Source organism: Hyaena hyaena, unplaced genomic scaffold, assembly GCF_003009895.1.
Source record: "Hyaena hyaena isolate Hyena2069 unplaced genomic scaffold, ASM300989v1 scaffold_423, whole genome shotgun sequence".
In the NCBI taxonomy this organism is placed as follows: Eukaryota; Metazoa; Chordata; class Mammalia; order Carnivora; family Hyaenidae; genus Hyaena; species Hyaena hyaena.
The window spans coordinates 1594445-1617702 of record NW_024081058.1 but is presented as its reverse complement, the minus strand read 5'-3'; the positions used below and the strand labels follow the sequence as shown (position 1 = coordinate 1617702).

The 23258-nt window shown below is 34.5% G+C and overlaps 1 pseudogene; it reads left to right on the top strand.

The window, feature by feature from the left end:
* LOC120245567 overlaps positions 1 to 22454 on the top strand; it is a 28040-nt pseudogene extending 5586 nt beyond the window's left edge.
* Positions 22455 to 23258: the final 804 nt, after the last annotated feature.

The window sequence follows — 23258 nt, the reverse complement described above, 5'->3', positions numbered from 1 at the left end:
AAGTCAAGCCAAAGAAAAGTCTTAGGTTTTCATTTCTGCCAATGGGTATTAATGATGTCCTGAAGTTAGAGTGGTGTTAAACTGGTCGGGTTGTTTCTGCTTCCTGTTTCTTTATCCCACCTTGTTTTCATGGCTTCTGCCCAATTCACTAGCCTGTTCTATAACTTATTTTGAGTGTTCTAAGAAATTCTATGTCTGCTTAAGATAGCCACAATCACCTTTTATGTCTTGCAAGCAAGAGGTTTGATAACAACAACAAAACTATCCATTTTTATTTTTTTAATGTTTATTCATTATTGGGAGACAGAGAGACACAGAGTGTGAACAGGGATGGGTAGAGAGAGTGGAAGACAGATCTCAAGCAGGCTCCAGGCTCTGAGCTGTCTGAACCCATGAACGGCGAGATCATGACCTGAGCTGACATCAAGCACTTAACCAACTGAGCCACTCAAGCACCCCACAGCAACAAAAAAACCTTCACTCTATAAATAAACATGAACTTTAGACTTTTCTACATCTGTGGATTTTAAAGTAGTGCCTGTAGCATTTTTTCCCAAAACCTTATTACTATTTTTGAGTTATATGGGCTAACCTTTATCTGTCAACTTACATTTTTTATTTCTGTTTTGTGAAACAGAGGCATACATTTGTTTGTTTGTTTGTTTGTTTTCCATGATCAACCTTTAAGTAGCCAAGGCCTTTTAGCTACCTATTGTAGCACAAAAATAAGGTAGAGATGTGGATGCCTGTTATTGTGTTAATGCCTTTAGTGCCAGATGGTAAAAAAGAGGCATTTTCTTCAAAAGCCAAAAGATTAAAAATAGGGAAAAATCCTCAACCATTTCCACATTTCTGAATCCCCTTCCAATTTCACCTTGATTAAAGCACCTAGCAACTGTTGCCATCACAGGAGAACATATTTGCTACTATGAAGTCTTACCCTTAATTCAGAGGGGTTTATTCTTACAGATTTCCTCCTAACTTTACTTTGTGAGCTGTTTTTTTTACTTGTTATATTAAACTCTCCATCTTAACTCTGAATCTATCATTTGATTCCCTGTCTAGCATCCAAATATCAGAAATAAAAAATTCTCTAAAAAAGAGTTTATAAATTACCAGCTAATAGTCTGATTAAAAACACAAGGAAGTACGGTATTAGAATAGGTCATATTTACTATCTAATTACAGGAACGAGCATGAGAATATGAGTAAGAAAAACAGTTCTGCATTAATTTACTGTGATGGATTCAAGGGCCTGATTAAAAAACAACTCATTTTAATTTGAAACAAAATTCAACACACATTAGGCAGAAGACAATCAGCATTTTAAAAGTAGTAGTGGAAAACATCAATGACATTCTAAAGACAATTTATCAAGTAATGCATTGCAGGCAAAGGTGTGCCTTCCTTAGTACTTCCTCATCCATATAGGTTTATTAAGGAGTGTGCGAAAAGTTAAGCCAAATATATTCCTGATAATGATGGATGTCTTTGTCACAGGAAGACATTTTGTGAACAAAGCACACCAAAACTGAAAATGGAATCTCTCTTTCATGAATTTCCTATGAAAATAAAACTCCACATTATTAAATTGGCAGTAATATATTTTGGAGGATACCCAGTAGTGTTTGTTATGTATGTTTTGGGAGATGTTTAACAGAAGGATAATACTTATAAACTTGTAATTATAATTTATCCTTATGAAAAATTTGAATTTAAGTAAATATTCACATATCTGAAATGTCTATATTTAATGTTTTCTTTATAGTTTAATTGCTTTGATTGCTTTTTAAAATATAAACTGGAAAGCTGACATATTTAAGTATTGAAATAAATTTCCAAGACATTAAAAGAATTCCTTAAGTACCATTAATAAATATTAGTGAACAACATTTATTATTATGTCAAAACACATACATGTCTATAATTTACATAGATTTACTTAGGAAAATCATAGATATCATTTCACTATTTCTTAATACTTAAAAATTAGAATTTGTGTGATAAGTTATCCTAAAAATTTCATAGACTCTATCACTTATCAGAGAAATACCCATAATTGTTTTCAACTCTTTTTTTTATTTGAAATTTTGATGAGATCAGATCAATCTCACCAGTATTGTCTAAATGAAAGTTGCATAATAAAGCTCTGAGAAATGAATAATTTTATAGCAGCATAACTTAAAGTGGAGGTATACATAATTTTAAGGGAATATTAAAAGCAATCCCTCAAGTAACTCCATCACTCTGATGTCCATCATGGAGACATATTGGGGAATGAGGAGAAGAATAAATTCTCTTTCACAAAGGGATTATAAGCTAGTTAAGAGGTACAGTAAACAGATAAGGTAGTTCAACAGAAATATAAGGGATGCATACCAAAGCAATTTTATGAAGATGATTCTAAGTGCACTTGAAAACCTGGAAAAAAGAAACAATGAAGTATAGGAGTCTTGAGATTAGCCAAGCTATACTGGGAAAAACACTAAAAAGAGAGGAAGCAGCTTATTGTAGAGCAAGGTGAAAAAAAAAAATCAAGACTAGGGAGCAAACTACATGTGATTTTCTGTGTTTTTTTTTCCCCCAAAACAAAGAGAATGAGATTTAAGTGCTTTTTAAATAAAGTATGCTAGAGATTTTGAGTCTCTAAGAACTCTAAGTACATAGTATGTATGTTCTATGCAGTTATGTTATAGAAAGTTGATTAACACTGATTCTTAGCTGTGTTAATAAGAGGATGATTGAAGTAAATTTAAAAAAATAAATCTAAATATACATAGATTTAATTAAAATTAACTGTTAAAATGGCTTCTTAATAGAACCAGTGTACCTATAGAAAGTGAGCATTAGAAAAACAATAAGATCACCACTTTGTAGATTAAATCCTCCAAAAACCAAGGAAAGTTATAATATTAGTATGGCTGTAAGTAAACTAGGAGCATGTTTTGTACATTGGCTATAGGAATTGCATTTTTGTTTTAATTAGAGGAGTTATTTATTTTAATGTTTTCATAAAATAAGTCATATTGTTAAAATTAAAAACACAATAAATAAGGGATCTAAGTAAGTACTGCATACAAGTAATTTTAGTGCTTAGTTTATTTGTTTTGTAATCTTGTGATGTTCTAAGGGAAAAAAAATCTTGAGTATGGATGATTCTGTTCTCCCTTTGTACCAAAAGTGGAAGAAGAATCTAGCTCTGTTATATTAGCATTACTGCCTCTGTGGTGACATCATGAAGTGTCCATTCAAAAAAAAAAAATGTTTGGTTATTTTTTTAGAGAGAATGACAGAGTGCAAGTCGGGGAGGAGCAGAGGGAGAGAGACAGAATCCAAAGCTGGCTTCAGGCTCTGAGCTGTCAGCACTGAGCCTGATACCGGGCTCGAACTCAGAAGTGTGAGATCATCACCTGAGCTGAAGTCAGACACTTAACCAACTGAGCCACCTAGGCACCCCATGAAGTGTCCATTTTAATAACTCTTTAATTTTTTTTTAAATTAGTATCTGAGAGAGAAAGAGAGAGAGAGAGAGTGGGAGAGAGAGTGAGTGAGCAGGTGAGGGTCAGAGAGAGAGGGAGATATAGAATCTGACGTAGGCTCCAGGTTCAGAGCTAGCTCTCAGCCAAGAGCCCAATGCGGGGCTTGAACCCACGAACTGTGAGATCATGACCTGAGCGGGAGTCGGACGCTTAACCGACTAAGCCACTAAGGTGCCCCTGAAGTGTCCATTTTAAAAGAAAAACTTTGAAAGTCAGAATTTCTCTACAAGAAAAATATAAATAAATGCAAAAAGTCTGTCAAGCAACATGTTTTTAAATGTTAAAATCCTAGATAGCTACTCCAACATCAATTATATTAGATATTTCAAGCTGCTGAAGAGGGCCCCCATAATGTAATCCAAAATTACTTATCTTGCTTAAAACAAGAAGAATGAAAAAAAAATTCAAGATAGATATATTTTAAATAGATTTCAAAACTTTAATTTTCTTATAGGAATAAAGGCAGAGTGGATAAATTGTCTTGTAGTTCTATATATTTCTTCAATTAAAGAGATTAGCTTGATAATCACAGATATATAGTACTTTTAAAGGGCATTTATAGATTTGGAAGTAATTTCAGCTCTGGTTTAACTGAAGCTTATTTCAGAAGTTTCTAGGGCAACATAATTTTAAACAGTCATGGGGGAAGGATACACTGTCCATCTCATTACCCAGTGGGTATGAAGAAATATTTTTTAAAACTTAATGAATAGAATTTTGAAGTGAAAGAAATAATTTTTCAGTAACCTTTACAGAGTCCTCAGACAGCGACAGCCAAATGCTCACTGGATAATGGCACTCTCAGTTCTCTGCTGGAGAAAGATCAGTTAACTGCAAGCAAGCTCCATGCAAGTCACTGTTCATCTCTTAACCGTGGATGAGAAAGGCTGATGTAAATCAGTCAACAAATGGGCATTTATGTGGTTCTGATGTTGGAAGCACTTTCCTTTTCTTGGCATATGGTTTCTAATCTCTCTCTTTCTCTCTCCCTCAACATCTCCTTGCTAAGTTATTATTATGTGGTCAGAGGGCTGACGATTCCTTCATAGCCAGATCTTCCTTACAATGAAATTGTGTGCCAGAGGGAAGGACAACAATCATCACCACAAACCAGCAACAACAAAAATAGCTTTGCCCTAACTAAGACTTACGTAGAACTTTTATCTAGTTTCCTTCTTTGTATTTATCTATTAGAATTGTGAAAGTGTGAGTTTAGAGGAAAAGTTTAAAGAAAACACTCACTTAGGCTTACCACTAGCATGAAGAAAAAGATTCTGCACAATTTAAGCTAATCTGGGAAATACATAGTGGTTTAGGAATCATCAACCATTACTAGCATCCTTACAGGTAATGACTTTCATTGTCTGTGCTTCCATCCTCTGCGTATATTTTCCTTTAGAATCCAGGCCAGCAGTCAGATGCAGTCTCAGTAGTTTACTGTTTGACAATGGGGTTGAGGAATTGTGCTTCAGCCATCCAAAGGGGACGCATGAGAACATGTATTTGATGTGGTTGCTGGATAGTAAAAGAGCTGAGGAAGAGACAGGGGATTGCTTGGAAAACTATTTTCTGGGTATATTATTTTTTTCTGTATAAAATAATTGATTTGATAGTGAAGGTTTATTTTAATCTCATTGGATCAAACCTGTGGTATTATATAACTTCCACTTGAATTTTATTGGACAATATAGCAGTATAAAATTCAGATCAGAAAAAAAAACACTTATCTCTACTGAAATATGAACTCTTGATATCAGATTAATTAATGTCTTGTCATGTTCCATTTAAGAAGCTTCTGGTTATAACAGAGAAGAGATATCATTCGAGCCTTCATTGGCCAGTGTGTTGATATCATTCTTGCCAAATTAATACAAAGGCCTGTATAAAGGTTTCTGAAACTCTGTAGTTCTTTGTTCCTGAAGGGTATAATGATTCTAGTTAATACTCTCCAGCTAATTATTAATAGCTTTTAAGACATAATGTATACTTATTTGACCTCCAGGGGAATTCTAGGTTGATCTCAATAACTCACTTCCTTTGATTTGATCTCCAAATATATGGACAAATAAAACTACCAAATATTAAGGATATTGATTAGACCATTATATAGGCACAGCTTCTCTTTTTTATTCATACTTGAAGTTTTGTCTCTTTGAGATTTTTTTTTTTTTTTTTTAATTTGTTCATGCTGGTTGCATCAGAAGAGCCTGGGGTTGATTCCACCCAGAAGTTGCCCCTTCCAATGGTCTAAGCCCTGGGGTAAATATTCTTATTCAGGTTTTTCTGTCATTGGAATAGTCCATTGAAACTGGGCTACAGAAAGAGGGGAAAGAAGCAAAATAAAAGTTCAGTAGTATTAAAGTCCCTTCTATCTATATGCTTACCTTGTGCTTTTTCTAAGAAGAGGGTACAGAAATGTTGACAAGAGAAAAGGATTCAGGAATCTTTATTTAATGTCTGAGGTCACTCTCTGTCACTATCTTCTCAAATAAGAACAACAAAAGCAAATGGCTTCCAGAGACAAGACTTTAGTATCTAGAAGAAAAGATCCTATTATATTTAGGTGGGTAATAAATGGTAAGTGACTCAAACCGGTTCACATTTTTTGCATATCTGTTTTCCTGATATACCACTACCTCTTAAAAATATTACCTTTAGCAATGGACTGTGTGTGTGTTGCAAATATTTTTAACATACCACAGATTTTTATCTACAGATTATTTAAAACACAAACTCATAGCAGCACTAATGCACACTACAAAATTAAAACATTAAGACATTTAAATAGAGAATGACATGGTAATAGTTTAGCACACTACTAATAATAACAGAGTAAATGCTATTTATTATTAAAATGTGGAGGGATAAGCTTCTATTTAAAAAAAAAAAAAAGTTCTGTCAAAGAACAGCTCTCCACTCCTTGAGGAAGATGCTTTTCACTCTCTGCAATACTTGTTTACCACCCAGCAGGCAACTTTGCTAGAGAGACACATGGAGCTATGAGGCAATAAAGGAAGAGGCAGTAGACATATATTGCTTCATATCACAGTTGGGGGCGCATGCATATGATCTTTCTTTTATCAAATGAATGAGTCCACATTTTAATCAGATTGTCAAGGTTCCTATAATTCTCTCTTATCATCCACCAATAAAGACTAATGACCACTGTTTCAGAGATTTGCATAGCTTACTGAGATATAAAAAAATATCCAAAAATATTGCTTACTGAGATATAAAAATATTTTAAAATTAGTTAATGTGTTTTAACTTTCATACTTGTAATTGACAAGATAATTTCTAAGTCACTACGTACTTGTAAAAAAAACCCACAAAAATTGTAGTTTTGTTTTTTTGAAATATATTTTAAAAAACTGAGTATTTTGTGAGTGGGAGGAGTTAGCTGGTATAATTTTAAGTGAGCTCTCCATTGTTTATAAGAAGAGATTTTCAAATATCGATTTGCCATTTATTCATCATGTAATGCAATAGAGAGGCATAAAAGAGTAATTGAAGAATTAAATCTATGCTTCATTTCTAATTTTCCTTCATTTGAGGTTTGTGCTTGACCTTTATGATTGACTATAGTTTTCATGGTTTAATCATAAATAATTTGACAATTCAAAGACAATAATATCAGACATGACATACAGTTTTTCTAAGCAATAAAATGCACTTAAAGATACCAAGGCTGAAGAGAATATAATAAGGGGTTGGGGTTTCATTGTTATCTGGTGACAGCATGGTGAATTAAGGTGGTGCTTACTGAGATACCCTGTTAGGTCCAGACACAGCAGGTCAACTTGGATTTTTTTCATTCTCTTTTACTGGGTTTCTCATGATCAACATTCACACTCTTTGAAATTGTTTTATTGGTTGTATCAGTACATATATATCCTGACAAAGGAGAACAGATTTAAAGGAGACATATATGAAAAGTGAAGCTTTCCTGGCTGGTGAATTTAAAACTGGTGCAAGCCGGCATTATATTACTAAGATTATTTTCAATAACAATTAGAGAACACAGGAGAAATACCTTCCTTACTTGGACGTCTTTACAACAAAGGTAGGACACTGAGACAATTAAAAAAAAAAATCATTCCAAGTTTCTCCAGTGCTTTTCAAACTGTTGCTCAATATACATTGCTATCTTTTACAATAATATAAAAATTTGCATGATATTTATTACTATCACTTTCTACCTTCTCAAAAGAGACCCCATAAAATTATTTAGCTTCTAAAATTCAGAAGTCCTCTGTTGAATGATTAGTATCATCATTAAAGCAAATATATGCAACTCAACTACGTATAGACACTGTCTTCTGTGTTTTGAATGGATTATTTTATACATGTGTGCACTACCCCCTCCCCCGCCAACACACAAATAAATCCCTTGAGAAAATCATTGGCTACCTTGATTTTCCAAATAAAGTTAAGGCATGGGAAGATTAGAGTTACTACATGGCAGAGTTGGTTTATGAACATAGATCATAATGTTCTATAACCTATGTTATTAATAATTATGTTAACATACATAATCTTTAGTTATTTTGTATGGAGATGTTTTTTGGAATAGCTTTCCTGAGCTACAATTGAGACATTATACAATTCATTCACTCAAGTGTACAATTCAGTTTTTTAAATTATATTCACAGAGATGTGCAATCATCATCACAACCAAATTTAAAACATTTTTATCACCCCAAAAAGATACCTTTCCACTTTTGTTATCTCCCTCCAAATACCCCTTAGGCAACCACTAATCTGCTTTTGTCTCTATAGAGTTCCATTTTGTGGTTTTCCTGTAAATGGAATCACATCATACATGGTCTTATGATCTGCACCTTCCATGTAACATAATGTTTTTAAGATTAATCCATATGGTGTTATGTATCAATACTTCACTCCTTTTTTTATGGCCACGTGAAAATATATATTCCATTATATGGTGTACCAGATATTGTTTGGCAGTTGATTGACATTTGGGTTGATTTCACCTTTTGGCTATTATGAATAATATTGCTACAAGCATCCATATACAAGTTTTTATATGCAGCTATGTTAAATGAGCCTTGGGTTTATATCTAGAAGTGGAATTATATCTAGAAGTGGAATTGTTAGGATATGGTAACTCTGTGAGTTTTTAAAAATTTTTTTGAAAAATTTTTATTTGAGAGAGAAAGTGGGAGAGAGGGGGAGAGGGAGAGAAAGAGAATCTCAAGCAGGCTCCATGTTCAGTTCAGAGCCCAATGAGGGACTCAATCCCACAACCCTGGGACTATGACCTGAGCCAAAATCAAGAGTCAGAGCTCACCTGACTGAACCACCCAGGCACCTCTTGGTGTTTGATTGTTGGAGAAACTGCCAGAGTGTTTTACAAAGTGGCTGCAGTATTTTACATATCCACCACAGTGGATGAGTGTATTGACTTCTCCACACCTGTGTGACACTTGATATTATTTGACTTTTTTATTCTTCCATCCTAATGGATACCTAGTGGAGTCTCATTATAGTTTTGATTTATATTTCTCCACTGACTAATGATGTCAAGCATCTCTATAATGCCTATTGACTATTTGTACATCTTCTGAGAAAAGTCTATTTATATCTTTTCCTCACTTAAAAAAGTGAATAGACTACTTTTAGAGCAGTTTTAGGTTTACAGGAAAATGGAACAAAAAGTACAGAAAGCTCACATATATATCCTCTAACCCTGCAGATAATTTTCCCTATTAATACCTTTCATCAATGTGGTATATTTGTTACAATTAAGGAAACAAAATTTATGGTCATTAACTAAAAGTCAGTAGTTTAGACTTCACACAAATTTATGCATTTCGGTAAAAGCATAATTTTATGTATCCAGCATTACAAAATAGTTTTTCTCCCCTAAAAAATGTTCTGTGTTCCATCTTTTCATCCCTTACTCTCTCCCTCTAGACCTCTGGCAACCATCCATTTACAGTCTATAGTTTTGCCTTTTCCAGACTGTCATAGAGTTGGAATCATACAGTATGTGGCCTTTTAAGATGAGTTCTTTCCTTTACCAATGCATGGTTAATATTTCCCCATTTCTTTTTTTTTTTTTAATGTTTTATTTATTTCTAGGAGAGAGAGAGAGAGAGAGAGAGAGAGAGCGAGCATGCAGGGGAGGGTCAGAGAGAGAGGGAGTCACAGACTGAAACAGGCTCCAGGCTCTGACGTGGGGCTCGAACCCACGAACCGCGAGATCATGACCTAAGCAAAAGTCGGACGCTTAACCGACTAACACACCCAGGCGCCCCAATATTTCCCCATTTCTATTCATGGTTTGATAATTCATTTTATGCCAATTTATGGATGCACTATAGATTATTTATCCATTCAGCAATTGAAGGGCATTTTGGCTATCTCTAATTTTTGAAATTATGAATGTTCACATAATTTTTAAAAATTTTTAAATGTTCTATTTATTTCTGAGAGAGAGAGAGAGAGAGAGAGAGAGAGATACAGTATGAGCAGGGAAGGGTCAGAGAGAGAGGGAGATACAGAATCTGAAGCAGGCTCCAGGCTCTGAGCTAGCTGTCAGCACAGAACCCACGAACCGTGAGATCATGACCTGAGCCGAAGTCGGACGCTCAACCGACTGAACCACCCAGGTGCCCCAATTGTTCATACAGTTTTGTGCAAACATGTTTTCAACTCATTGGAGAATACCTGGAAGTGCATTTCAGGTTGTATGGTAAGACTATATTTAACTTCTAAAAAACTGCCAACAGGTCTTGCAAAGTGGGTGTACCAGTGTGTATTCTCACAACAGTGAATGATAGTTCCTATTGCTCCACATCCTTGTTAGCATTGAGTGTTGGCATTGTTTTGAATTTTAGCCATTCTTTCCCATGTTTCGTGTTGTCTTTTTATTACTGATATTTGAGTTCTTTGAGAATCTAGCTGTAATTCCCATCAGATATATATGATTTGCAAACATATTTTCCTAGCCTGTGGGCTTTCTTTTAAGTCTCTTAATAGTGTCTCTTGAAGCACAGACATTTTATTCTGGATCAACTCCAATCTATCTAGTTTTTCATTTGTTGATTGTATTTTCGGGGTCATATCTAAAAAAAAAACTGCAAATTGAAGGTTTCAAAGACTTGTTATTATATGAATTTTATAGTTTCTGCTCTTATATTTATATATTTGACCTATTTTTTAGTAAATTTTTGTATGGAATTTGGTAGGAGTCCAACTTCACTCCTATGCATGTAGATATCCAGTTGTCTCTGTATCGTTTGTGAAAAGGCTATTCTTTCCTCATTAAATGTCTTGTCACCCTTGTTGAGAATCAAATGACTTACGTACAAATGTTTATTTCTGGACTCTCAATTCTCTTCTGTTGATTTATTTTCTATTCCACTCTAGCACTAAATTGTCTTGCTTACAGTTTCTTTTTGGTAAGTTTTAAAATCAGTAAGAGTGAATTCTCCATCTTCATTCTTCTATATTAAGATTATTTTGGCTGTTTTTTGTCCCTTGAGTTTCAATAATAATTTCTTAATCAGCTTGCTAATTTTTTCCAGAAGCTGTCTGGGATTCTGATAGGATCACACTGAATCTATAGATTAATTTGGAGAGTATTTCTATATTCACAACATTAAGTCTTCAGATCTATGAACAAGGATATCTTTCCACCTATTTTGCTTTTTAAATTTTTTTCAGTTGTGTTTTTAGTTATCTGAGTATGTTTCGCATAGTTTTTTTCTTAAATTTATTTCTAAATATTTTATTCTTTTTGATAGAACTGTTTTCTTAATTTCACTTTTGGTTTGTTCATTGATATCTTAATATTTTTTTACTGTTACTTTGCACCTTGAGAAGATATACCTTAAAGTAAAAAATAAATAATATAAACGAAATAGAATAAAAAAGGCAATATATCAAATACATAAATGAGGGAAATATTTTAATATAAACAGATAACAAACTGTCATTGTTATAAAAGGTAGTACTTAGGTATATTAAGTGTTTTGAAAGTGGTAAATTAATTTTACTCTTCTTTGAAGAAAAGACCTTCACCGTGTTTTTAGAGCACTAAAAAATTATTATAGTCAGCCCTCAAGATTTAGGAGTCCTACTACTTTTAATTTAACCTCTTATTCAATTATCAAGGAAATATTTTCCCTAAAGTACTAAGTCTGAAAGTTTTTAATATGTTTTTGTTCATTATGTATTAGTAAATCCCAGAGCTAATATAGAAGTCCATTAGTAGGTAACACATTATTAATTAAGTATACAATAATCTGCCTGCTGGCTATTATAATGAACGAAGTAGAATGGGTATCTGTTGAAATGAAAATACCTGCAAATTCTTAAGTGAAAATAGCTGATGTGAATAAGTCTGTGCATATGTGTGTTTGTTTATGTATGTTTGCTGTTTTTATCTACAAGTAATATCTGTGTAATGCTATTTGAGGCTATTTTGTTCTCATCAGATTTTTTCCTTCTGATAAGGTAACATATTTAATAAAGCAGCAGTGAGAATATTTCACTTTGTGAAAAAATATTATCCCTATATGTAAAATTTAATTCAGATAGAAAATGAACTGCTGAGATAGAATCTGTCATAAAATCTCATAACTACCAATGCTTTTCTTCTCTCTGGGAGGATGAAAATCTTAAAAAAAATTTTTAACTGAGCTAAAATAAATATAATCTGGATCATATATTTAATTTTCTCTCATCTTATCCTAGGTCATCTATCTATATAATTGATTCAGATTTAAATCTTTAAAATTATTTATTATATATGAATATATCGAAATATGTTGATCCATAATAGTAGAGACTGATGATTTATGAAAACACCTGGTGCAAAGGAATTATTGGCCCTATTTAAGAGCTAATAAGTGAGTCAGCCATAGTTACATGGATGCTGACAGAAAATATAAGACTCCTGGGTCAAAAACAATGTCATCATACCATCATTACTGTTCTGGATCCCTAAATCCTAAGTCCCATAGGGCAATATGGAGAGTCAACTGGAGTTGGTATATGCCCACAGCATCATGGGAAAGGGACACTGAACATAAGAGACCCACTGATGTTATGACTAGCAGGAAGCAAGCCAGATATTTGTGAAAAAAGAGACATTATTATATCTTTCCAAAATCTGAGCTCTATAAACAATCCTAAAAAATGGCCCAGGTTAAAAAGCTTTTAGGGCCTTATAATCCAAATATCTATACAGAGAGATCTACATGAGCACAGTGAGTTAATAGATGGGCTTCTGACAATTTGCCCTGTGCCATGCACTGTCTTGACCTCTAAACATTTTCACATCTGACCAATCTTAGGTGACCAACTGAAGCTGAAATCAAATCTTTTCAACCTGTCTCATTTAACTAGGCTTCCTATCAGTGAAATTCTAATAACTAAAATGGGGCAAGTGTCTTAACCCATTTTGGATGCTATAACAAAATACCATAGACTGTGTAGCTCATAAACAATAGAATTTGTTTCTCACCGTTCTGGAGGCTGGAATTCCAGAAGCAGGGTGCCAGAAAGGTCAGGCAAAGGCCCTCTTCTGGGTTGTAATCTTCTCTTTGTGTCCTCACATGGTGCAAGAGGCAGGGGAATCTCTAAGACCTCTTTCATAAGGTTATTAATCTCATTTATGAGGCCCACTTTGCAATACCATCACATTTAACATAGGATTTCAACACATATGGATTTGAGCAAGACACAAATATTCAGCCTATATCAAAAACATACAGTATTTTCCTCAGTCATGCCCTCTGGGATCCATGCCTAACCAGAATAAGAAAATATCAAATAACTCATTGATTCTACCTTAGAAAACTAGGAGGCTTTATCCTTATATTTGTTTTGGCTTTCTATTTGTCCCAAGGCAATAATCCAGATGTATCAGGATTTATTATTGATTGCACTGACTCTGCCTTGGCCTGCAAGGGTGAAGTCTAGGGCAATTCTATCATTCATAACAACTCTGGGCAATGACTTAGGCTGAGCTGAATGCTTTCCAAGGCCAAGGTGGTGTCATTGATAATGTAAGCTAACATCAGAGAAAAAAATTCTTACTCTATTTTCCAATTGGAAGATCCCTATCATAGCAATAAACTCCCAGAGAGTGTGCATAAATAATGAGTCAGTTGTCACTTTCCTCATATTGGAAAGATTTTTGGAGTTGTCTGAAAGATATTGATGGGGATTCCTTAAAGATGTGAAGGTCTCTTATGATCACAATAATGCATAACCTATTATGGCTTTGAAGCAGGAAAGTTTGTGCCAGGCTTCTATACAAGAAGTATAGTCCTGGTGGCAAACATGGTAGCCCTAGAATTAAAATGTAATCTTGATTATTGAGATTTTCCCAATAGGAATTTCATCAATTTGATGGGGATTGGGGGAGGTTTGATTCCAAATGGTCCCATCAGAGAACATATCCTTACCATGGGCATCTACATTTGTGACTCAGAATTTCTCATTAGTGGCAGGGAAATTTCTTTCCTTACAGTTCACAGCTTCAAAGATAAATTTCTTTAATCTGCCATTCTATTGTCTCCCACATGGCGGATCAAACAATTAGGCTATAGGCAACTGCCTAGGAGATAATAACAATGTCCCAAAGTTCACCAAGAGTTGTAATGGCCTGGCTATGAACAATTTTCTAAGTTCTGCCAACTCAGAAAAGAGACTGTATTGACCCTTGGTTATACATAGCGGGTGCTGATTTTGCACAGATGGTTTTCCATAACAGTACAATGCACACCATCATATTTTAATATAGATGAACAACCAGTGAACCAGGCCCCGGTATTTAGGGAAATCTCTGTGAGTAGAAAGCCTCATTGAGCCAGCAGTTTTGTTTAAGGCAGTGAAGTGAAAGATAAGGATTCCCCCAAAGGGGTAGCTTTCACTTTTTAATGCAAATCTGAGAGGCTGCCAAGACCAAGTCAGTTGCTCTTTTGAAAACACAATTTCCATTTGACAATCAAGATTTGTAGGGCCCTTTCTGCACTGTCATTTGTTAAGTGTACAGTGATCACTACTAAATGTGGATATCAGGCTAGAGATCCACAGACCTGCCTGTGGCATGCATTCAGCTGGTTCAAAAACAGTATACCTAGTGGTTACATCAGAACAGTGACACCCATGTTTTGGAAAATGGCTTTACTGAGTATTTAGGATGCAATTAATTTTCTAAAGTATTGTCTTTTTCCTCCTGTAATTATCAGTTCTCCCCGGCTACCTGGGATAGCAGAGGAAGGAAGGTTGTAGCATGATTTATGTCTCACTATCTCTACATGCAGCCATCCCTGAGAGAATGGGAGAATCTCCTTTGAATATATGGGATGAGAAAATGCAAGCATGTAGCACATCAACTCTCTTATCCCCTTAGCCTAAAGAGGTCAAAACAACAATTTAACATTCCTTCATCACTAAGGGGCTTCTTCTGAGCCAAATCTGTTAAATATGGGTACCCTTTCTTCCCCCCCCCTAAAAAAAAAAACAGGTAAGGCAGTAATTTGAGCACGTAATTCCACCAGGGTCATAAAAATTTACATCCCCTATCTATTACCTGGAGTTCCTGAGCGCTTCATGGTGGTGATGCATGACTTTTACTCTCCCCATTGTAAACAGTTAGAGTGCATACATAGTTTTCCTTACAGAAGAGTTCAGGGGTAAATAGAGGCACCAGGATTGGGAGGCATATATATTATACACACAGACAAAAATTCACACACAGAGATCATTGTCATCAGCATTAGAAAAAATTGAGACAGTAAGAGGCTAATACTAGTCAATGCTTAATCTTTTGTTTTCTTTTTTTAAAATTTTTAATGTTTTTTTTTTTTTTTTAATTTTTGAGAGAGAGAAAGAGACGGAGAGAGACAGCATGAGCAGGGGAGGGTCAAAGAGAGAGGGAGACACAGAATCCGAAGCAGCCTCCAGGATCTGAGCTAGCTGTCAGCACAGAGCCCAACGCAGGGCTCAAACCCACGAGTCATGATATCATGACCTGAGCTGAAGTCAGATGCTTAACCGACTGAGCCACCCAGGAGCCCCCGATCTTTTGTTTTCTTAGTAGTTTGGATCTCTCAGTAAAATCTTCTGAACCAGCCAAAGCTCCCTAATAGCAGTCAGGGCTCATGTTGACAACTTTCAGAGGTTTTACTATCATTGCAGCATAGATCTAAGGTTGACATAAGAAACTACAAGAGAGACTGACCAGAGAGGCAGACTACCTGCTTGTCATTCCTTCTTACTGAGCATGACATGCCTTATATCTGCATGCTCCAGGTGAACTAGTCAATGTTCTGGTGATGTGGTTAATTCCTCTTACTTCATGCTCACTGTAAATGTGTATCTCTGTAAATTTTGTTTCAGGTTGTAGAGTCTTCCTTCAACTCTGAAAGGGTCTCATTGCTAGTTATTTCAGTATGGTTGGTAGATCAGTTAGTGCTCATGCTGTAAGATAGCTGCTTTTGAGACTATCACCTGATATTTTTCCTCCTTACCACAGGCAACAAATTGGAGAACTATATCTTAGTCAAATAATCATATCATTTAGTCAAGATTATCTTTCACTGGTTCTCAATGATTTCCTCAAATCCTTAATTGAATTTTTCCAGAAATCCATGTCTCTATTAAGTATCCTATCCTCTTCACCCAAACTGTGGGGGATTGACTTTACCCTACTGACAAGTTAAGACAGCCTGCTGTGGTCACATGGATGCTGACAAAAGACCCAAGGCGTCTGGGTCAGAGACAAATAACTTCATTATACCTGAAGAAGTAACAGCCTGAGTACCTGCATAGTTTCACATTTACCTGGAAAGCCAGATATAGCCTGAGCAGTGTGCTGCATCATAATAGTGCTATGAGCACTCCTGTTGGTTTTTGGCAAGTATTGAGCAAGAATATTCTTTGTGTGGAGACAGGCATAATATGACCTCTCAGAAGTGCCAGTTGCATAAACAATCCTAAAAAATAGTCTTGGGTGAAGGGAGATCAAGGCCTTGTAATCTTGAAATATTCTGCAAGATTTCTTTTTTTTACAAATAAAAGAGGCACAGAGAGGGCCGCCTCCAAACACTGTATAACTAGCACCCAAAATACCCAAATTAAGCAACAAAACCTTTTCAGCACCCCAGAAACTGTCCTTACACTGCTTCCTTCTAGTACTTCTATACTAAAAGTTCACAATATCCTGACTTCAAAAAGATTAATTATATTTGTGTATTCAGATAAAAAGAATTGACTGGCATATTCTCATTTGTTTCTGACTTCATTTGCTGGAATTTTATAGTGATGATAGACATCCACACCCATCTGTTGTACATTTAGATAGTTTTCAGTTGGAGGCTTTTATGAGTAATACTGACATTATCATTCCAGTGCAAGGCTTTTGATAAACATATTTATATAGTCTTTTTGAGTATACACTAAGCAGTAAAATCATTGTGTCTTAGAACATGCACTCTGCTTGACAAAATTCTAAAGTGATTTTACTAATTTAAAGTCTCTAAAAACAGTGATGTATGAGAATAACAGTTCCTCAAACCATGGCATTTTATATCTGTCATTTTAGCCATTTTGGTGGGTGTGTGATGTTATCATATTGTTGTTTTTACTTGCAAAACCTTGATGACAAATGGTGTTGAGTATTGTATTGGCAATTTATATTCCCTTATGTAATATAATTGGTCAAGTTTTAAACTATATTTCTATTAATATTTTTTGCCTTTTTCAACTAACTTTTGTAAGAATTTTGTGAATATTTTTGCATCCGGTACTTTATTAAATGTGAATATGTTTTACATACATGTTCCATTCTGATTGTTGTCTATTTCCTTGATGTTATTTCTTGATGACTAGAAGTTCATAATTTTAACATAGTGTGACACATACACACACACAAATGCACTCATCCCCTCTCTTCACTCTACCCACGTAGGCGCCTACATCTTCTTCAATCTTTGTTCACTTATGATTTTTGTTTTAGTAAGTTTTTGTTTTAACATTTACAATTATATTAACCATTCATCTAACTATGTAAGTGTCATAAAATACTTTTTCCAGGTGACACAGCATCATTTAGTGAAGACTATCTTTTCCCCACTGTGTGAAGTGTTCTCTTTGTCATAAAACAAGTGGCCCTTTATGTGCAAGTCTGGGCTTTCTATTCTGTTCCACTATTCAGTTTTTCTATTCTTGCACCATTGCCTTTCTGTCTTAATTATCTCAACTTATAATAGGTCTTAATATTTTATATTATTACTTCTTTAGCTAGGCTGTTTTCCCTTTAAGATTACTTTATCTGTTCTTAGTCCAGACTTCGTATTTCCATCTGAATTTTAGAATCCGTTTTTCATTTCTTAATGCACATAAAAAACAAAGTCTGATATACTGAGAGTTATTTGGGAAAGCTGACAACTTTAGAGTAATGAGCTTGCAAATTCATGATTCTAGAATATTGCTCCATTTATTTAGCTCTTGTTTTATTCTTCTCAATAATATTTTATAATTTTCAGTTGAAGAAGACTTTCATTATTTTTAATTAGATTTATTACAATAAATTTGATGGTTTTCCTGTTGGTATAAGTTGTAATTATATTTAATTTTCACTTGTCTTTGCACAGCATAAAAAACAAAATTAATTTTTGTGTATTAATATTTTATGGAGTGACTGCTATATTCCCGTATTAATTTATACTGTGTTATAAGTATAGTCTTTTAGATCTTGAAGGCACACAATACTGTTCTATGTAAATAAACCAGTTATTTATTTATTTCCATCTCATGTTTTGTATTTATTTATATATGCTCTATTGCACGGACTCTGCCTATATTGGAATGTTGAAGAAGAGTGCTGGAATGTGACATTCTAATCTTATTCTTGACCTGAGAAAGGGATGGTAAGTTAAGTGTTTCACTACTGATAGGATACATTTTCTTATAAAATTCTTTATCTTCTTAAGAAAGTTTCCCTTTTATTTAAAGTCTGTTGTGTTTTAAAATAAATATATCTAAAGTTAATGTGTTTACTGTTGTAATTTCTTTCTGTATCTTATCATACTGCATGTATCTATGATCATACCTAGTTTTCACCTTTTCCATTAATCAGTTGAAGTATTTGATTTGAGTGATTGTCAAATATTAATATTTTCTGCTTTTCTAGATTAAAGTTTACTGGGTTATAATGCATTATCCTCTATAATGTATCAGTGGGTTTGATTTAATAATTCCTCATAAGGATTTTTGCATCTCCATGCAGAAAAAATGTTGATCTTAAATGTTTTTTCCTTGTAATGCTCTCGAGTTTGTACTGAGTTAATTACGGTTTATGATAAGAATTAAGAGACATTTGGGGCGCCTGGGTGGCTTAGTCGGTTAAGCGTCCGACTTTCGCTTAGGTCATGATCTCGCGGTTCGTGGGTTCGGGCCCCGTGTCGGGCTCTGTGCTGACTGCCAGCTCAGAGCCTGGAGCCTGTTTCAGTCTGTGACTCCCTCTCTCTCTGACCCTCCCCTGCTCACACTGTCTCTCTCTCTCCTAGAAATAAATAAAAACATTAAAAAAAATAAAAAAAATTAAAAAAAGAATTGAGACATTTGTCTTGGAGCACCAGGGTGGCTCAGTCGGTTGAGCCTCTGACTTCTGCTTTGGTCATGATCTGGAAGTTTGTAGATTCGAGCCTGGCATCAAGGACTGTGTTTATAGCTATCTCGGAGCTTGGAACCTGTCTTTGGATTCTGTCTCTCTCTGCCCCTCCCCTGCTAGCACTCTCTCTTTCTCTCTCTCTCAAAAAATAAATAAAACATTAAAAAATAAAAAGAGAGACATTTGTCTTATTTCTATTATTCTATTATCTGGAAGAGTTCTTGAGTGATGGACAATCAGTTTTGAAAAAAAATCAGTGACACCTTCAATTTCAAAAATATTTCACCAGTGACGTCTTCTAGACTTAAGACTTTTAAAATAATTTTCAAAATATGTCTTCATTTCTTCCTTCAGACTTGCGTGTCATCCAAATTTGTTTTCATAAAATTCTTTCATCTTTTCAATATCTGAAAAGTCTTTAGTAATAATATCTTCACTTTCATTCTTAATACTAGTGTGTTTGAGAATGTTGAGTGGGTGAATTTAAGTAGTTGTCTTACAAATATCATATGTTTTTTGTTTTCTTTGTTGCTGAAGTTTTCAGACTGGGGTAGTTTATGCTGCAATAATGCATAAGCTTATAATATCAGTGGCTTTACAGACATATGTTAATTTCTTGCTTATCCAAAGTGTTCAGCAGATTTTGGCAAATCTCCAGGGCCACACACCATGCTACTTCAGTCTTGCTCCTCTATTACTTGAACATTACCTCTAAAATGTGCATAGGAGGGGGTAGAGACTGGTGATTTACTTTGTAACTTTCATGCTCTCAGACTACAAATGATATACATATCTATTTGCCAGCTGTGTTTCACACAGCTGTGTTTCACAGTACTTCACAGGAAGTATTCCTATGGCTCCTTTTCAATATAGGTCTTAGGAGGATATACTCACAAAGAAAAGGAGATAGAAGTGAATCCTTAATGTTGACCATATTTGGGAATAATAGCTTTTTTATATTCTTGGCTTGCAAATTATTTCTGACCCCAAAACATGTCTTGTAAAATGTTATATATTTTATTCATTCATGTACATGTATAATATTTTTTTAACTTAAGAATTTATTATTTACCATGAATTACTAAGACTTTTTGCTTGGATCCAAATTCAGCTGGTAGATACAACTGATTTTGTTCATATTGTGTTAAAATATTGATCTAGCATTTAAAACCAAAAATCTAGATTTTTTTGGCATCTCTTTAAAAGCAATTATGCTAGCAATTACCTAAAGCTGAGTAGCAGATGTCATTTTTTGGATGGTTTAAGAATGCTTTATTTTATCTAATTTTCCACCATTTTCTATTTTTTATATACTGCTTATTAAATCTTGTTAGCTTCTGAGATTATTGTCCCCTAGTATTCCTATATACATTCAAATGTATATATTAATCCTGTGACAATTCAGAGATATTTTTATTGCTTTAAAATTAACTGATCATTCTTCAATTAAGTGTTAAATTATGAGTATAGGTAAAGGAAAACAGTGTGTGCTTAGTTGTTAGCTTGCCAAATAATGTTGGCAACATAAAAAAATAAAAAAGATGACATAAATATATACTAAGTTTAATAAAAATATTATTATTGCTTGCATTTTCATTTGTTTTTTTTTTTAAATTTTAAATCAATGATGAGCCATCAGATAAAAAAGATGAAACTACTTGAAATTGAAAATGTAGCATTGGCACTGTTCATTTTAACTAGTTTATTATTTGTCATCAGATTTTGCTATCTTTAGAATTTATTTGACAAAATGATAGAAATTCTAAATTCATCTTATACTTTTTATCATATATATATATTTCAAAATATATCGAATAAATGCACCTAGTTTTGTTTTTGAGGTTGGTCTTTTTTCAGTGTTTTTATGTGATATTATATCTATGATATTTCCTTTATTTTATTGTAGCACATTACTATGTTAAGGGATTTTTTTTGTATCACAAACTGACTTCAGGTTGTAACTGTATTTCTCTTTATGTGTACTTTATTTCACTGCATGTCTAGTAGTTCATTATCTCTGTTTTTTATAAGATTGCTTTAACACTACAGAAAATATGGATTCAGAAGATCATACTATTTTATATGCATTGCTCTATTTTATTCTGGAACAGAGTATTCTATATGATTGTGAGGAAGACTGATAATATATCTATACTTGTGAACACATACTAGAGCCTCAAACTGAAATGAGAAAGGTGACTTTCGGATACTACTGTGTCAATTCTGACATGTAAAGACCTTGTAAGTTATCACTCTTATCCTTACAAGAATAATAAGGAGAATACCCTGAAAATCAAAGACTTTAATGGAGTTATCAGGCCACTGAAATCAGAGGGAAAATCACTACCTGAAAATCAAGGGAGAGAGAGAGATAGAGAGGAACTGACATGGAGAATCACAGCCAAAGTCACCATACTCAAAGCAGAAGCTACTGGATCTGATAGGACACTTAAATATAACCTTGACAAATTATTAGAGGCAGTATACATAGTGGTGTGAAAGAGAAAATTCCTGAGGCCATAGTCTTAGAAGGCTTCCACACTTTTATGGTTTTCACCTCCTGACATTCAACAAAGTTTCCATGGTAAAGAATCAAGATAAAGCTCTTAGGGGCTACCTTGAGCCAAGAATGACTTCAGGGGTTCCTGTGGAGGTTCACCAAGACAATGCTTGCAGCCCCATTGCCCCAATATCTCTAGCCTCAGGCAACTAATTAGTCTTTATTCCACTGTTTTGAAGATTCAACTACAACTTTGACTTCCAGGTCCTACATGCTCAGAAAGCTGGGTATGGTGCACGTGTGGTACACAATATCAATTCCAATGAACTTCTAAAGATACAATCCCACAGCAGATGTGAATTCCATTTGTGATTCTTGGAGAGAGGAACTACAGGATAGGAGTGCACTCTTGGTCTACCAAAAGGGGTTTAAGATGCTTCTGGTTCCAGAAAATAGCTTCCCCTGGGGCTATTACCTAATCCTTCTCACAGGGACTGTGGGACTGCTGGTTTTGGCCTTGGGAACAGTGATGGTAGTTTGTTGTATCTAGCACTGTGTGTGGCCCTAGCTAAATCGACTGACCAAAGACCAAGTGAAACAGATTCCTACCCATGAGGTCTACTTTTTCCATCTCCTTTGGCTCCTATCACCCTACCCCTTGCCTTTCATTGGTCTGCAGCAAGAGCCTATACTCTCCTTCTTGCTCTTCCTTTTCAGCTATCACCCAAGTCTAACATTTTACTTCTCCTCCTACCTCTAGTGAACTGTTTGCACTTCTCTTTTTCCTCCCTCTAGCTTTCATCATTGAGGGAAAAGGGACATTTCTTTATTAGATTTCTCCCTTCCTGACCCTATCCTTTTGATATGGTTGGGGTTGCAAAGGGACTGGGTCTTCATTTTACTACGTTAATAAAATAGTTTTTGTGAATAAAAATCATACTATTAAATTAGAACCTAGAGTATAAAACAAACATCAAGTCCATACAGATATAAAAAGCTAATTCAATAAGTTAAAACAACAGGTTGGGCAAACACGAACCTCCCATGCAGAATAATTCCAAAAAGTTTATGTAGATCCTCTCCTCAAAGAGAGGGAGCATAATTATCTGTTCCATAGGTGTGGACTGCACAAGGACTTACTTAAAAAGTGTACAATATGGAAGTGGGTGGGGAGAACAAGATCTTTACAGTAAAGAAACCTGATAAATACTACCTCAGGCTGGTGATTCATTGTCAAATCAATTGTTATTATTTTGTGAGCCTGTACACTTGGGAGATGTGATGAAAATGGCACTTTACTTCTGTGATCTTCCTTTTAGTGATCTATAAACCCAATTTTATCATGAGAAAAATATCAAGTAAATTCTAGAATTCTAAATTCTACAAAGTACCTGAGCAGTATCCCTTTAAAACTTTCAACAACTCACAAACAGGCTAGGTCTGTGAAAATATCACATCCAAGAGGAGCTTAAGAAAACAAATGTAAAGGTAATTTCGTATCCTGGACGGGATTCTAAAACAGAAAAAGGACTTTAGGTAAAAACTAAAAAAAAAAAAAAAAATC